The sequence below is a fragment of the Mesoplodon bidens genome, assembly GCF_964165515.1.
Source record: "Mesoplodon bidens genome assembly, chromosome: 2".
Lineage (NCBI taxonomy): Eukaryota > Metazoa > Chordata > Mammalia > Artiodactyla > Ziphiidae > Mesoplodon > Mesoplodon bidens.
The window spans coordinates 164104158-164110207 of NC_138177.1; positions in this window are offsets into that span (position 1 = coordinate 164104158).

A 6050-nucleotide genomic window follows, 5' to 3' on the forward strand; every position below is an offset into this window, starting at 1 on the left:
GTGGGCATTCAGAGAAGGGAGTTGGAACTTCATCTGGGTTTAGAGACATCTCGGAGGAGACAACACTTAGGCTGACCCTTTGGAGATGTTGGGGTGGGAGGCCTTCCTGTTGAAAGAAACATCTGCGGAGCAAAGCCACGGAGCTGGGAAAGCCCCGGGCATGGGCGCTCAAGGAACGTGGACTTTGATAATGGGGAATGAGAAGCAAGTTTGGCCAAGTGGATCACATTAGATGACTTTAAATACGAGGAGGAGGAATTTGGCCCTTGAGTTACATAGAAGATACTTGAATGTCGAGGATCGGGTTGTAGAGCTGTGCTGTGGAAGGTGGATCTGACGGTAAGTGATGTGAGAGAGCGGAGGCAGGGAGACCAGCGGTAAGTGCAGGTGCCCTGGGGCCTGAACAGAGGCAGTAACAGGAGGGAACGAGAGAGATCAGCAGGTGACCTGGGGAAAGGAACTGTCAGAGGTGATCAAGATGGTGACGCCTTTCTGAGGAATGGGGAAGATGAGGGAGAGGGGGTTCAGTTGGGGAAACTTGGCATTTAAGGAACAGAGGGAAGCCAGACCAAGGAACCTCGCTTCATCTCCCTGGAGCTTTCCCTGCGTTCTTGTGTCATGGTGACAAGGTGATAACTCCAACCAGTAGAATTCCCACGGCCTCAGATCTTAGGTTGGTCTCCAGTAGGTGACAAGAATTCAACATTCCCTAATTTTTTCCCTGTAAGAATGGGAACGTTTCTTGGGTTTTTTTGTTTTTTCCAAGTTTAAAATTTTTTCAGCCTTCCTCTTTTTTTTTTTTTTTTTTAATCTTGGCTGTGCCACGTGGCTTGCAGGGATCTCAGTTCCCCAACCAGGGATTGAACCTGGGCCACATCAGTGAAAGTGCCAAATCCTAACCACTAGGCCACCAGGGAACTCCCTTAAGCCTAGTTTTTAAAAATTCACCTTAATTTCACACAACTTTATTTTCTCAAATTCTCTTCCAAGCGTTGTTCCTATTCATTCATATTTTAGACAATTGTGTTTACATAATTTAATAAACTTTGTCAATATCACAAGCATTGGAAAGTTCTCGTTAAATGTTTAAGGTACATTAATTCGAACCGATGAACTTATTAGCACATGTGATCCCTAAGTATAATGGTATAGAAGTTCCATGTGTACATAGAATGCATTTGCAGTCATTTTTTTCCCAGCAATTTTAAAATTCATTTATATTAAATTCTGAGTGAAAAGAGAGAAAAACAAGAGAGATGAAAACTCATCTGTTGCGTTCCAAACATGCACCAGGGATTAGAACTTTCAGAGTCATTTTGCATCTTGTTCTCAGCACCATCCTGGGATCAGTATTGTTAGGCTCAGTCACAGATGAAGAGACTCCGGCGTGATGTCCACCCACCCCCAACAGCGTTAGGTTAACATTAGTGCCTTCTGTGGGCCAAGCAATGTTCTAAGGCACTGAGAATAGAATATGAACAAGACAGGGAAGTCCCCCCCCTTCTCACGAAACATACATTGCTTTGAAGACTGGGATCATAGGGCTTGGCCCATGATGGTCTCAGTACTGTCTTCTGTGGGCCAGTCAGTGTTCACTGTCTTTGGCAAATCACTGCAAACAGACTCTCCTGCCACCCCTTAGAAAAAGTTTTCTAAATGCAGCTTGTTCTTGACTGCATTGCTTCCCCATGACAACAAATTGAGCCGAGGGTAGCAGTAACATTTGAGACTAAAGTTACGTAATGCCTGTCTCCCCCCTCCCACCCACCCGTGGTCCAGTGAAAGAAAGACCTTGGGAAGCTGAAAGAGGAACACCCTAAATTTGATTAATTCACCTACCAGCATCTATGAGCTAGGTGTTTTAAAGTGAACTATGTAATAATGCACATAAAAGCTGAAGACAAAAGTTCAGGGAGGAGAAGGGGTTTGCCCAAGGTAGCACATTAGTGCTAAAGTGCATCTCTAGATTTCTCTTTCTTTTTGTAAATTTTTATCATTTGTGATACAGTTACAAGAAAACATTTGCTTGAAGTCGCAACAGCCAGGATTTGAGCTCAGGTTCAAGTCAAGCAGGGTTTCTACAAGAATCTGCTTTCCTTAAAAATTTCTAAGTTGCTGCAGGACAATGCCACTAGCCCACTGCTGTGATTAAATTTTAATTGCTTTGTCATTTCATCAATACTCAAAGGCCTGCCAGGGAGTGCCCACTTGGCCAAGCCCAGGTCATCATCCCAGATTCTAGATGCCAAAGAGTGATGAGAAGGAGGACGGCTCATTTTAGCTTCTACAGTGGGAAACAGTGCATTAATGCCCACAAAAATGCACTCAATAAGGAATTTCCCCAAAATAGGAAGCAGCCAAAGAAATACAAATGCCCACTATCATTCAACAGGATGCTCAAAATTCACAAGTCCCCTTCTTTCCATACTTAACCTTCCTCACCTCCCCCCAAAAAGAATGAAAGACAAAAATAGGAACAGAGAACAAGGTAATGGATAGAAAACAGTAACAAATGTAGATAAACTATATCTATATATATAGTAATATATATATATATACTATATATATAGTATATATATATAGTATATATATATATATTATTATATATATAGTAATCATTTCAAATGTCAATGTTCTAAATAATTAAAAGACTGGCTGTTGGTGGATTTAAAAACAAGACCCAACTATATGTTGTCCTTATATTTAAAATGGGTTTCTTGGGAATTCCCTGGCAGTCCAGTGGTTAGGACTTGGCACTTTCACTGCAAGGGCCCGGGTTCAATCCCTGATTGGGAAACGAAGATCCCACAAGCTGCGCAGTGTGGCCAAAAAAAAAAAAAAGGCAGTGGGGGTGGGGGGGAGGGTTCTTGCAGACATAGTAAAAGTAAAGGTGTAGAGGAAGATATCATGGTAACACTAATCAAAAGAAAGCTGGAGTAGCTACATTTCAGACAAAGCAGACCTAAGAGCAAGGAATATTATCAAGGATAAAGAAAGGCACTACATAATGATAAAGAGGTCAATTCTCCAAGAAGATATGACTAATGTGTATGCACCTAACAAAGCATCAAATATATGAGGCAAAAACAACTGTAAGGAGAAAGAGACAAATCCCCTTTACAGAAGACTTCAACATCTCTCTATCAGTAACTGACAGATCCAGCAGGCAGAAAAATCAGGAAGGACATAGTGGAACTGAATGGTGCCATCAAGACTGGATCTAATTGACAGTGATAACATCATGCTAAGTATGCTTTCAGACTATAATGGAGTTAATCTAGAAAAATCAACAGAAAGATAGCTGGAAAATCCCAAAGTACTTGGAGATTAAACAACACACTTCTAAATGACACATGGATCAAAGAAGTCTCAAGAGAAATATTTTGAGCTAAATGAGACTATAACTTATCAAAATTTGTGGGATGCAGCAAAAGCAATGCTTAGAGGGAAATTTACAGCATTAAATGCATCTATTAGAAAAGAAGAGCTGAAATCAATAATTAAAACTTTTGCTTCAGGGAACTAGAAAAAGCAAAATTAAGTCTAAAGTAAGCAGAGGAAAGAAAAATTAGAGCAGAAATCAATGAAATTAAAAGCAGGAAATCAACAGGAAACAAAAAGGTAAAGCAAGAAACAAAATCAACAAAACCAAAAGCTGAGCCTTTGAGAAAGCTGATAAAACTTCTACCTAGGCTAACCAATAAAAGAAGAAGACACAATTACAAATATCAGGAACACGGATTTGATCAGCTCGAGATGGTGGAGTAGGAGGACATGGAACTCACCTCCCCCCCACGAACGCATCAAAAAAATATCTACATGTGGAACAATTCTCACTGAAAAGTGACCAGAGAACTCCTATACAAGCGAAGTTGCAAGAAATATTTCCACGTAACCAGGTAGGACAGACAGAAAGCATACGGTCGGGACCTCCAGCCCTCAGAGGGATCTGAAAGGAAGAGAAGTCCACAAGGGTGGACCCTCATCCTGGGGAGAAAGCAGGTTGAGTCACAGACTGGATAGCCCAGTCTGGAGTCCTACAGGGAGGAGACAAGCCCCCTTGGCTACTGGGAGAACTGCAAGGACAGAAGGGCAAGAGAAGCCTAGACTCTACTCGTGAAGAGTGCATGGGTGCTGGCTTGCCAACAATCAGAACAGACAGACCCTGCACTGGCAGCTGCCACCTTGCCACATTCCCCAATCCAAGCAGGGCAAACGCCCCAGCCCTGCTCACTCCACACCACAGCTTGGTGCACGATCTGAGCCAGCTGGGCCCTGAGAAAGGATGCAGAGACAGCTTGGGGGCCTGGGGTGTGGTCTGGGTGGGGTGACATAGGCCACAGTCAGTGCTTATTCCTGTGACAGCACCACAGGAGACACTGCAGCCAGCATGTCACATTCAGTCTCCCAGCCTAGGGAACGCTCCAGCCCTGCTCACTCCACACCACAGCTTGGTGCTGGATCTAGGGCAGACAGGTCCTGGGAAAGGTCCGCCACAGAGGCAACCAAGATCTCTGGCAGCAGCACGAACACCTTGATTCCTGCAACCACAGTGCCCTGACTGCCAGCCTAGCTAACACTCCAGCCCTGCCCACTCCACGCCACAGCCTTGCACTAGATCTGGAACAACAACAACAGGGGAAGGAAAGGGCAACAACAGCCGTGGAGCAGAGAGGAAGTCCTGCCTCTCACCCTGCACAGGCTTTAGATCCTCCAACACCAACCACACCCCCTATCAGCCAGCACACCTGAGGAAAGACGTGGCTGGCATCCATATCAAAACCAGCCCTCGCACCAAAGACGTTGGACACACACAGTCCACACAGGGACATTCCCACACGAAAACACCCCTTCAAGACCACACTAGATATCTTGTTTCTCCTAAATTCACAGAGACAGAGAAAGTTAAGTAAAAGAAAAGGCAGAAGAACTATTCCCAATTAAAAGAACAAAAGAAATACCCTGAAAGAACAAACAGTGGAATAAGGCTCACCAGTCTACTAGACCCCAAGTTCAAAAAGGTGGTAATAAAAGTGTTAACTGAATGAAGAAAGATTATTGATATCAATGCAGAGCACTGTATCAAGGAGGTAGAACTATAAAGATGAACCAATCAAAACAGATAATTCAATTTCTGAGATAAAAAGCAATCTAGAAGTAATGAATAGCCAACTAAATGACAAAGAAAAATAAATATGTGACCTGGAAGACAGAATAATAGAAATACCCAATCAAAACAGCAGACAGAAAGAAAAATGGGGGGGGGGGGCAGGGGGGAATGAAAGCAACATACAAGATCTATGGAATAATAGAAAACATGCCAACCTATGCATAATAGGGGTTCTAGAAGAAGAGAGAGAAAAGGGGATCAAAAATGTATTTGAAGAAATTATGGCTGAAAACTTCCCAAACCTAAAGAAGGAAACAGATATCCAGGTACAGGAAGCAGGGAGGGTCCCAAACAAGATGAACCTGAACAGTCCCACACCAAGACATATAATTAAAATGGCAAAAGTTAAAGAGAGAATTCTAAAGGCAGCAAGAGAAAAAAGTCATTTACAAAGGAACCCTCATAAGGCTATCATCTGATTTCTCTGCAGAAATTTTGAAGGCAAGAAGGGAGGGGCATGATATATTTAAGTCCTAAAAGGGAAAAACCTGCAATCTAGGATACTCAGCAAGATTATTATTTAGAATAGAAGGAGAGAAAGAATTTCTCAGACAAGCAAAAACTAAAAGAACTCAGCAATACTAAACCTACCCTAAAAGAAATATTGAAGGGTCTTATCTAGATGGAAAAGAAGCAAGAATCTGTAGGAAAAATCCCAATAGGAAAGGCAAATATATAGTAAGGATTGAAGATCACTTAATAAGCCAGTATGTAGATTAAAAAAATTATAAAAGCAAATAAAACTTCAATAAACAGTAAAAAGATAAGCATGAAGATGTAAAAATAGGACATCAAAGATCACAAAATGTGGAGGAGGGGAATTAAAAATGTAGATCTTTTAGAATATGTTTGATCTTGAATGATTATCAGTTTAAAGCAA